This window comes from Poecilia formosa, unplaced genomic scaffold (assembly GCF_000485575.1).
Source record: "Poecilia formosa unplaced genomic scaffold, Poecilia_formosa-5.1.2 Scaffold550, whole genome shotgun sequence".
NCBI classification, from domain to species: Eukaryota; Metazoa; Chordata; class Actinopteri; order Cyprinodontiformes; family Poeciliidae; genus Poecilia; species Poecilia formosa.
Window position 1 is genome coordinate 267141 of NW_006800489.1, and position 11435 is coordinate 278575.

Consider the following 11435-nt stretch of genomic DNA (forward strand, 5'->3'; position numbering starts at 1 on the left):
CATATGAAACTGGTGGGTTCGGTACCTCAGAAAAGGTTAAAAACCACTGCTTTAGAAATATATTTGTTTAAAACATTTGTTTATGCTTAAAGTTATTCATTGTTATTACTTTTTTCATAATGACTCTGCCTTTCATCTCATAAGCTGAGGTATTAGAGGTCTCCATAGTTACACTGGAGTTATTTCTATGCTGAAACAACTGCAGAATGTACCGTCTCTGTTGTTCATAGTTGATTCAACAGCTTGATATGCACATTCCTTGTTCTTGTTATTATAAACTGCTGAACTTACATGAAATATTCCCATTTTTCCTCCAAACTAAAACCATAAAGAAGAAGGAGTTTTGAAAACAATGGGCTGACACTACCCACTGGAAGTGAAACAGCAAACCTGCTACCTCAAAACCACATGTAAAACTCCCAAATTCTTAGTTATTTGCAGGTCAGTAAAGGACACGGAGAGAAAGGACACACTGTTGCGCTTAACAGGAGACATTTTTCATGGCTTGCCGACCTAACAACACTGAAAACGGCACCTAGTCCCTGTGTTACAATGGCATTACATGTAGATTTCCTGAAACGAGGTGGCTGCTGCTTATAAATCTGTCACAATGATGTCATTTCTGATAAAAGACGATTAGTTTTTTCTTGGAGTGCAAACATCACTCAGTTTTTTTTTTAAATTTATTCAAGTGCCTTATAACTAAATCTGGTTCCACTTCAAAGAGACAAAGTTGTATGATCTTCATTTTTTGTTTTATAAATGTGTGATCTGTGTGTAGAAAAACAATTTACACTTACAGTGTTTAAAACTTGGTGTTCTTTAAACACCAAGTTATAAACCTACATTCTAAGTTTATAGATTTTGTTCAGCCCCGGGCAAAAATGGGAACATGCAAAATCTACTTTCTCTGCTTTCTTTCTGTTTTGTTCTGACATTTTGCTGTTTCAAATCATGTCTAAATATATGTGTAGACATGTTGTTTTTTCTTTTGCAATCTTTAGTAAGCAAGGCAAGAAATATTCTTAAGAAACACATGATATCATTGTTCATATTTGTTTTTCTATTTATTAGCTGCGAGAAGAAAAAAAAAAAAACATTTGTAATCATTTTTTTGTCCCTCATATCTTGCTGTACAATTTTCATTCTGCTCCAGCTTTTTGATTTTTATTCCGTTTCATGAGTTTGCATTTACTTGTTCTTTGGCTTGTCTTATTTTCTGTTGTAGGTGTTGGTATTTGTAGCTTCCTTCTTTATTAATGGCAGACCTAAAAACAGACCCTTGCCTCCGTTTTGTTGTTTTTAACACCCAACCCCTTTGAGAACAGACGTATATAACGAGAGAGCTTCAGCTGACCGAGTGTGAAGTAGGCGAACTGTCTAAATATTGAAGGCGCTCAGTTGTGCAACTATCAGTCGCACAACTGAGCAACTGACAGTCATGGGAGGAAGCCATCACAAGCTTTGCTATCATGCTCACAGGACAAGTTTTGAGTTTTTCCTTTTAATGTTTTCCAGATATGTCTGGTATGGGGTGTGTGTTGACAGAAAAAGGAAAAATAGGGATTGTAACAAGGTTAGGTTATGAAAGAATGCTTCAGTTCTGACAGTGATTGAGCCTTTTAACTTTATTTGTACCGCTTTTCAAAATAAATGTTTTCTTTCAGCTTCTTTTTAATTCCATGTGTCTTTGTCTGGAACGTCATTTCAACCAACAACCTAAAAAATAAACCCACTGTCTTTGTTGATTAAACAGAACTTTCATCAACTCTTTGTACTCTAATACCTCTGCTTTGTTCAATCTCATACCTGTAAAAAAGGAAATAACTAAAAATAATTTGACTGGTACAGTTTGAAGGGCGGTTACTTTTTATTTCAAAAATTTCCATTGAACTCTCTTAATATCTGCTACAGTGACGCATTACGTCCTTCAGCAGAAATGCCCACTCGTTTCCTTGTTATGACAGCTGTATGGAGTTAAAGGAGGCCTCACCTGCACACGTATGAATTATGTTTCATAAGCTGGATTTTTGTGCTGTTGAAATGGTTCCTTGTTTTATACTCCACATTGATTTGTGAAAGCATTCACCACCTTTGAACAGTTTAGGTCACAGCCTTTAATGTTTTTTGGGGGGGGGGAATTTATGTGACAGACCAACACAAAGTAGTGCACAAATGTGAAGCAGGAAGAAAATGCTGCATTGTTTGGTTATAAATGAAAATCTTAAAACCACCTCTAGTCCTGGTTTGCACCTTAACAGTGTGGGTGTTTTTGTCTTTAACACCCACACTGTGTGGCTTACTCTGCATTACTGTGCATCGTTTGACTGGATGTAACATCTGCCCAGTCAATGATAAAATTATATATTTGACTGGCATTTAGGAGGGAATGTTGCTGCAGGACATTGACATCTTCTATTTTCCAGTGTGTCAAGAGTTATTGCACCAAGGTTACAGAGTGTGCTGCGTTTCAGTCCAAGCTTAAAGGATGATGAGAAGTGGTAACACTGGTTTTAGTGAAATCCAAAAATACTCAGTGGTCATGGTTTATAACAAACCCCTTTTGACTAGGAAGAAAAGAGAACCTGTGTAATGTAAAGTCCAAAAAGTGTGATGAATTTAAATACTTGTGGAAAGCAATGACTGGTATAAGCCGCAGAGCAAACAGCGTGGTATACTGAAGCCTGTTCTGTTCAACCTGGGAAAAACCAAATATTGCCTCTGTCACATTTCCTCACCAGAGACTCATAGCTTTCACCATAAAGAGGGCATTTAAGAGCAGATGGTGGCTTCAGAACACGTGTCCCTCGGGCCGTTCTACTGACAGCAGTGTAAACAGCAGCAACATCAGGGTTTGTTAAGGTAAGCTTGGCGGCGCTGAATTTCCAAATGGTTTTCATAAATATCTTCCACTTGCTTTTGCTGCTGTAAAAAGAGGAACAAGACAGATGTCAGATGATTCAGCTTTAGGTGGTCAAGAAAAACGTAATGTCTCCTTTACAAATGCTTTAATCAGACAATGGTAACCTAAGTAGTTCAAATTACAGATTAAATGGAATTTGTAACCTATTTCAGATAACATTTATTTTGGTAAAAAAAAAAAAAAAGCAATCTACAACAACTTGGTTTTCTATACAAGGAAGCATCCAGACCTAATAACAGAGCTGTTTCAGTTCAGCCAGTAAGTCAGCTGGATATTCTCACTTACTGAGAATTTTGGGAGTTTTAGCTTGAAGTCAGAATCCTTGTTTTCATCAATTATGAATGATAAAGCAGCAAAAGGGTTCAGATCACCACATTTAAACCACTATAAAAGTCAGCATGCTGTTCTGTTTTTGAAACGTTTGCTGGTATTACACCAGATATAGCAGGTTGCACATCTTCCAAAATGTTCTTCGTAGCTCTAGTCACTCAACCGAATAATTTCCCCAAAATTTTAGTCGTCATCAAGATGCTTTCAGGCTAATCTGAGATGAATCTTTGCACTCTTTGAACTTTTCTTGCCAACAGTGGTTTTAGCTTGCCAGGGAGGCCAGCAGCGTTATAGATGCTTGCTTAATCTCCAGAATGAGTCGGTGTTTAAGTAATTATTGCAGACTCCCCATTCCTAAGAAGGTTCAAAGGTTCCATGCTAACACAAACCCAATGCAGATTAATTAACGTCAAAGACTTTGTTTGCTTCTCATCTGTTCTTAAAACTCTTTTGATGGGGCAGGATGCCATGCTATTTAAAATCTTTAAAATCTATTTAAAATCTTTTAGCCTACTTCCTTTTGTCAGACAAAGGACTTCTTGATTCTGCAGCTCTGGCTGTAGGTATGGGTGTGGAAAGCGAAATATGCTCAATAGTAACTTCATAATTTAACAAGAAGGGCCGTAGTATTTTAACAAGGCCAGGTTGGCGAGGAGCGCATCTTTGCACTTATAGATAAAATCATCATTTGAAATCTACATTTTGCATTTACTCCAGTTAACCTTGTCTGATGGGACTGGTTTGATGACCTAAAATGATTAAGAACGAAAAAAATCTGCTCGTAAAATCTCTCACTATCTGCTATGAAATCCATGTCCCACCTTAAATTGTAATGTATTCTCAGCTTCATATTTCCCTCTTTTTCTCAAAGTAAAGATTTGCTTATTGACTGGAAAACATATATTATCCTTTTATAATACAAGTATTGTTTTCCTTTTGCAAACTTACAAATAAATTATTTGGAGGTTGCACAAGAATTGTACAAAGTGACACCATCTTCCTTTAATCACCGTTTCTCCTGAAGTATTGAGCAAACAATGTGCCGGACACTTTGGTTCCTAAAAGTGAGTAAAACATGACTAATAAGTTGTAAGGTTATATTTACCCGTATTTCTGAAGGAGATCTGTTCCTGTGAAAGAGATAGAAATTCAGTTTCGATCCAGGAAGACATTGTTGTCATGATCAAAACTCCAATAGTAAGCACTTACTTTTTTCTTTGTTTCAGAATGACCAAAGCACATATTAATATTAGGAAACATACAGAAGGGACAGCAGCTATGACGATAATATTCAGTATGTTGGTGCTTCTTTTTTCTTCTGTGAATGAAAAACAGAGGGGGGGGAGGCAGCAATTCAGTTTAGTTTCCTTCTGGTTCTTGTGTAATTATAAAATGTTTGTTGCGTGTTTGTGTGGGATGTATTTTTTTTTTGTTTGTTTGTTTTTTCTTAAATATTTTTAGAAGTTGTATTCACGCCCTGTGGTTTCTTAAAAAAAACTAAAACATTTCTAATTATGCTTTGGTGAGACAGTGTTACACTTATCATCCATATTGAAAAAAAAAAAAAATCTCCCGTAAGGTTTTGGTGAGGAAAGAACCAAATACCAGAATGAAAAAAAAACACCCTTAAAAATAGTTTAACTGTTTAACAACTTTAATTAGTTATGCACTTTAATCCCTGTTCTTTCCTGTTCCTGATTGTAATGGTTGATTAAAACAGATTTTACTGACCTGTAATTATAAGCTCCTGGATCTCATCAAAAAGTCCTGAATTTGTAGTTATCTTGCAAGTGTAGTTTCCTTCATGTGACTTCTGGGCGTCTTTTATGATGAGTGCATATCGCTTACTTTCTAATTCAGACATATCTACATTAAGGCGGTCACTTTCATTGAACTTAGTTTTATTTCTTGTACTACTGAAGGAGATAAGATGCTTTCCATTAAAACTCCAACTTGCCATGGTTATATTTTTGTCTGAGTAAGTGCAGTTCAGGATCACTCTGCTGCCTGCCGCCTGTGTGACTGTTTTTGCTTCTGTGCGAAAGAAGAGGAAAGAAAAGGACGTCATTAGACGAGCACTGAGCACTGAGTCAGAATTAATAATGATACTGAAAAAGGAAAACAAATGTAAAAACAAACGAGAAGCCGTGTTGAACAAACAAACCACAAACAGTGATGAAAACGTATAAAAAGATTATCACTCAGACTACGTAGGGTTGACCATAACCATAGTTAACATACCACAGTTAATAACAATAAGGACAATCAGAGTAACATCAGGGTGAAAAAAATTTAAAAGTTTAATTTTTAATTAAAAATGGACTTCAATGGGCTTTTCTAAATGTAACTAAATGTTTATGTGCAAGATACAGACACCTTTTTTCTCATTCTCAAGTCAGACCAAACGTCTGTTGTTTAAAGACAGTCAGAATTAACAAAAATATTTGAGAGAAAGAATATGTGAAATATTTATTTATGAATGTCTTAAATATCCTAAATTTACATACATTTTCTAGTTAGCACTGCCAGCTGCATGACTTGGGTCATATATGTTGGCTATCCCTCTACAACCATCTCAAGATTCAAAATTTACTGTTTTATCAGTCAGCACTTCTTCAACACACAATACATTGCACAAAAATACATGAGTGTCAGTAAAGCTCAAGTATCTGCAGTATGGTTTAATCTATAGTATAGCGTAGCAGTTAACTATAACTAGAAAATTGTGAAACAATGAGTTCCTGTAAATGAAGCCTAAAAATGAATGTGTTTGGAGCTGCCTTTGATTAATAATAACTCAAACATTGGTTCATCAGTGCAGACATTAGTTTGCTCCTTATAACCAGGTTGGACATGCAGAGACTGCGACTGATCAAGAATGAACATGCATCACATGAGATTCCTGGGAATTCATGTGATGCATGTTCGTTCTTGATATGCTTGAGACCAGGGATTTGTGATAGTTCAATCAAAACATTAACACTTTTGTCCTTAAATCACTCTGTAACCACTTTGGCCTTCTACTCCTGGTTATTGTCCATTAGGAAGAGCCACTTACACTTCAGCTTTAGTTTCTTAGCTGGTGTCTGTAGATCTTACTTCAGTATTTCCACATATTGTTCTTTCTTCATGATACCATCTATTTCATGAAGTGTGCCAGTTTCTCCTGCACAATATCACAACACCTTCCTCGCTCCAGATTAAGGACCATGGGAGATCGGGCATTCGCTGTGGCTGCCCCCCGTCTCTGGAACTCTCTCCCGGATTATTTGAGAGCTCCGCAACCACTGGTTCACTTCAAAAGAGGCTTAAAGACTTTTTTATTTAAGCAAGTCTATTCTGCCTCCACATGATTTTTATGATGTTGATTTTATGATTTTAGTTGCACTGTGTAGCACTTTGAGATTTTTTCTAATGAAAAGTGCAGTACAAATTAAATCGATTATTATTATTATTATTATTATTATTATTATTATTATTATTACATCTGACCGGAGGACATATCTCTTATAATGACATATCTCTTTGTCCATTTTTCTGGATAATGACTCTGTCATGACATGTTCATCTCTGGGACACAGAGCCTCCTTGATGAGGGGTATGAAGTTGGGCATTCCCATCATGTCTGAAAACATGAACACGGCACATTCAAGAATCTGGAAAGTTTTCCTCAAAGATTAACCAGACTTTTCAAACTCCTCATTTGTCTTCCTGATATCTTGGTTGACTTTCTTTTACTTCCCCATCATGTCAGACAACAAAACAGCGTGTCAACGTATCACCTACTTCTTGATGAATGAAAAATGAAACAGACATTTCCTGACAGAACTTAAATCACAAGAGGAGAATGATGTGCGAAGAAGGCAGGAGAAACCAAAACCGCAAAAGAACAAAAATATGGAAACGATAGTCAATCACAGAAGTAGGAAAAAGAAGCAAAAGTAAAACTAAAACAAATCGGTTCAAACAAAACAACTATTAGATAAGTAAAACCAAAGATATTATGATCAAACGTTTTACACAAAAAGCAGCCATTTAAATATTTAGTTTCCAAGGAGCCTGACTCTCTTTCAACCATTTAAAGTCATCTTGATTAGTATTTGCTTTAGATGTGTTTAGAAAACATTTTATTTGTGCTTTTTTTTTTTTAATTTTAGGTTATCGTTTAAGTAGTTATACTCTTAAGTATAACTGATCGCGGCATAATACAGCTCCTAACGTCAAGGGATGATCCAGCACTTTGCCAGTTTCTATCAATTTTAACAGGAAACAGATTTTCAATTGGATCCCTCAGCCATTTTGTTACCGGCCAATCTGCCTTCATGTCAAAATGTGTTGTTTATCTCTTAACCAAAGCCAACAGATCAAACGAAACACATCTGAAACCATTAAACAAAGGTTTGGCACCAACAACTTCACTCTTAAAGAGCTAAACTTATGTTGACATAGAGTCAAACAACCGAGGGACGATGAATCTCTTCGGTTCTCAAAATAAACTAGAGTCTAAAGAAAAACTTGATGGACATCTGAAAACTATCGACTAAAAGACCAATTTACAGAATTACAAGAAAGTCAGGCTTCTTGTTAATGCAACATGAAACAAATAATAATGGTTTAAAAGTTTTAAACAGCGTTGCACATATAATCGTCTTTCGTGATCTATTCATAAGGAAGTTGTACCTGCTGGCCAGAAAATCCAGAAGATGCAACATATCAACAAATAGTTGATGCTGCAATATCTTAAGAAATTCGCCATCACAATCACCTAAAAGCAAAGCACATTTAACTGCATCAAGGTATTCACACTAGAGCTTATTTCTAAAGAGTCTTTTTTTAAATGAAAAATCTGAGTTTAGATGAGCAGTAGTGATCTTCCTAGATCACTTAAAACACTTTTTTATTTACATTTAAAGCATACAAGAGTTTACACACTCAAATCGTTGCATGTAATTAAAGTAAGCAAGTATGTTTAAACTCAAAAATGATCTTACAGTCTAACCATAAAACAACAAGCTGCATCATTCTTTTTCTTACCTGTCTAGGGTCCAGCAGCTCTCTGATTTCTTCTTTATCTGTTCGCTCTGCTAAATTAGAAATGCAACAAATTCCTCTATATTTTTAGTATCGTATATTAACAGCTTTTTCTTGCACCACCAACATCTGGTATAACTGCCACTTCTTCAGCTCACACTTGATTGGAACCCCACACACATTCAAAAAAAGAAAAATTGCTTTCCACACAGGAAGTGAGAGCCGTGATGTCTGTCGTTGTAGGAGGGTGTGAGTAATCGGCTTTTTTAGTTTTCAGGTTAGTCTGTCAGGGGAATGGTGAAGGTTTTAGCCCTCCGGAGGCCATCTCTTTCCACCTTTCATCTATGTTTTTTTGTTGTTGTTGTTTTTCCAAGCTCTGTGCAGTACAACTCATTTCATATGCAACCTTCATAAGAATTAAGGACAAAGTTCACTTTTATTTTCTTCTTCCTCTTTGCATGCATTCTGAAAAGATGCGTTCTGAAATAAGTCAACATCAAATGACCTCCTGACACGGTTAAAATGGAAATGATACAAGCTGATCTGTGGGAACATTCCTATGCTTATTGTTATTTTGATCTGGCAATGAAAATGCAAGCTTGTGTCATGAACTCTCCCTTCAGATGACAAAAGTCGACTGATTTTCAGCGATGCATGTTTCAGTGCAAGGTTAGTATTTTCCCGTTCAGGTTCAGGAAGGTTTCATTCAAAAAGTGTGGGAAGCCAGTCAAACGCAGACGACTGAACAAATACAACTGGTTTGCATTTCACAATAAGACATTGTCTTATTATGTTCTGCCAAGCTGCTTCTGTTTGTCAAAGGGGCCAGAAGTTTGCTTGGAGTTTTTTCATAAAGCTTTAGCTCAAGTATACTCGGCAGGAAACGATTGCTCAACTTAGCGTTTCAACAGAAAATTGATTCAAATGATCTGTCTATTCTTAGCTTCTCAGGAAAGACAGAAACAGTACAGCTCTTCTGCTTTTGCATGCCTGTTGTTGGAGGCTGAGCCACCTCAGCTTTAACTGATCTCTTGCACAAACTCAATGTTTCTACAGTACTGTAAAATAAGCTTTAGGAAATAAAAACCTGTTGTGAAAAGTAACCTAAAACACTGCACAGGTGTTTTAGGAGTTTCTGAACATTAAAAAATGCTACCAAAGACCCCTCTTCACATCTAAGATTACTTTACAGAAAGAAAGTGAGCCACAGTACGGGTGGTCTTCTGTAGTCCATCAACAAGGAAGTGCACACCTGCATTTCTGTCTCCTGTCTGTGATGTTAGTGAAGCCTGGAAGCCACACCTGTCTGCACTGGTCAAGATGTGTGGTTACAGAAACTTATGTTCTTTGCCCTTTGTGAGCAGTAATGTGCTGCGCTCACTGAAGGATTACTGAGAAACTCAGTGTGGTTTGTGGTTTTTTTTCAGGAGGCCGTTGAAATGTGCATTCAGTTTTACAACATTCACAGCACAAACAAACAGCTTCAGAACCTTGCTGTAATCATCTCAGTGGTGGTAAGTGGTAACTGACCTGTTGTTCCACTTTTTCAAGTCCAGGGGACCTCAAAGTACGTCACACTACACCCAGATGTTCACGCACACACGCTCACACATGGTGGCAAGCCCTGAGAGAGCCTGACAGAGTGAAAGCTTCCATGCACTGTTTCTGCCATCGGACACTTTTGACCTTCTGACCTCCTCCAGCAGGCAAGGTGGGTGAAGGGTCATTCCCAAGGGGTCAACAACTGAGACAGAAGGAGCAAGTTTTTGAATTGGCAAACAAAGTACCACATTCTTTCCAATGAAAAGAAATAACCTTTGGTATTTGGGCCTGGGTGTCCCAGTAATGTGTGTGTATGTGTGTTTGTACACTTTAAAATGCATTGAATCCTTTACATTGACAATAAAGCATACTTCCCCAGCTCTGCCTATTGTTTTGTGAAATAAGCCATTCTACCTAATTGAAAAATGCTCATCCTGTGGTTCCCATGGTTAATTCACTGCTCCCATAAAGTGAATGCTGCCAATCCAGGCATTTGATTGCCGACTGCAGGACCTTTGTTGCACATCTTCCTTATCCCATTTCATGTTTGATTACTGTGAAATATCACTTATACAACAGTGTTTTCTCCTTCACTTGTAAGGCTGAAATCGATTGTGGAGGTGTAAAACTTCAATTACACCAAGAAATACCACACAGTGGAAGAAAACATCTGTATGAGGTTGAGAGTGTTAGCATAGGATTATCAGTAGAGCAGCATGTGACCTGTGTGCCTAGTGAAAAGGTCACAGCACAGCACAGCCATGCTTGTCTGAGGATTGTTTTAGTCAGACTTATAACTAGCCAAACAGCATATCTGTTTGAATGAAACCAAATGGTGTAAGCCAAGGAAGGTTGACTTAAAGAAGAAAAAGAAAGAGAGAGCAATGCCACATGGCAGCCGTCCACAATAATTACATGAGTAATTTGCTGGTCACTCGAAGAGAAAGTGAGGCTTTTTATTTTTTAAGTGCTCTGAAGAACTCCGTAAATATCAGGGCAAAAAACCTTGTCTAAACACCACATCCAGAAATAGTCAGAGAGAGATCAGGGTTCACGTTGAGAAGTCATTTAACCCACGTGCAGAATCATACAAAGACCGCTGCACTGTTTATTCACACTGCAGCTCTAAGCCTTGCTAAAACTATCTGAGACCATAGATCATGACATCCAATGATATAGAATTTTCAAACTAAACTGTGGGCTGGATTTGTAATTGATATTACACCAACCCTGCCCTCATGTGGAAATAGAGCAAACCTCCGACAAACAAGTGTTACAATAGTGAAACTCAATGCGTTACCCGAGACATCTGAGTGATTTTTACCTTATCAGCCAAAACTGATGCAAAGACGACAGGCAGAAATATTCTCCAGCAAGTTCTACATCAGTTCTGTAAGGTTATTTGCGGGAAACAATGGAGAAATCAACGTTAAAGCTCAAGTCTTTCGCAGCCAGAGGAGGAGGGGCACAAAGTCTCATTGGGTGTGAGTGTGAAAGCTGTGTGTCAATCACACTTGGACATGAGGTCGGCTGCAGGCCTTAATCCAATTCTTGTAATTACATGTTATTCCAGTGTCAGTTTGGGTTATGTTATTCCAGTCTCAGTTTG

At 37.3% G+C, this 11435-nt stretch overlaps 1 long non-coding RNA gene across 3 annotated transcripts; it reads right to left on the reverse strand.

Annotated features, from left to right (window-relative positions):
• Nucleotides 1-682: 682 nt before the first annotated feature.
• LOC103129508 (uncharacterized) lies at nucleotides 683-9874 on the reverse strand. 3 transcript variants are annotated; one of them, XR_001659994.1, is made up of 5 exons: nucleotides 8288-9874; nucleotides 7934-8018; nucleotides 4463-5287; nucleotides 4359-4383; nucleotides 683-2925 (listed from the first exon to the last, which is right to left on the reverse strand). It is a non-coding gene; the product is annotated as an uncharacterized LOC103129508 (long non-coding RNA). The 3 variants fall into 3 exon arrangements; XR_001659995.1 differs by having other exon boundaries at nucleotides 4463-4571; nucleotides 4985-5287; nucleotides 7934-9874; XR_001659993.1 differs by having other exon boundaries at nucleotides 7934-9874.
• Between the last annotated feature and the right edge of the window lie 1561 nt (nucleotides 9875-11435).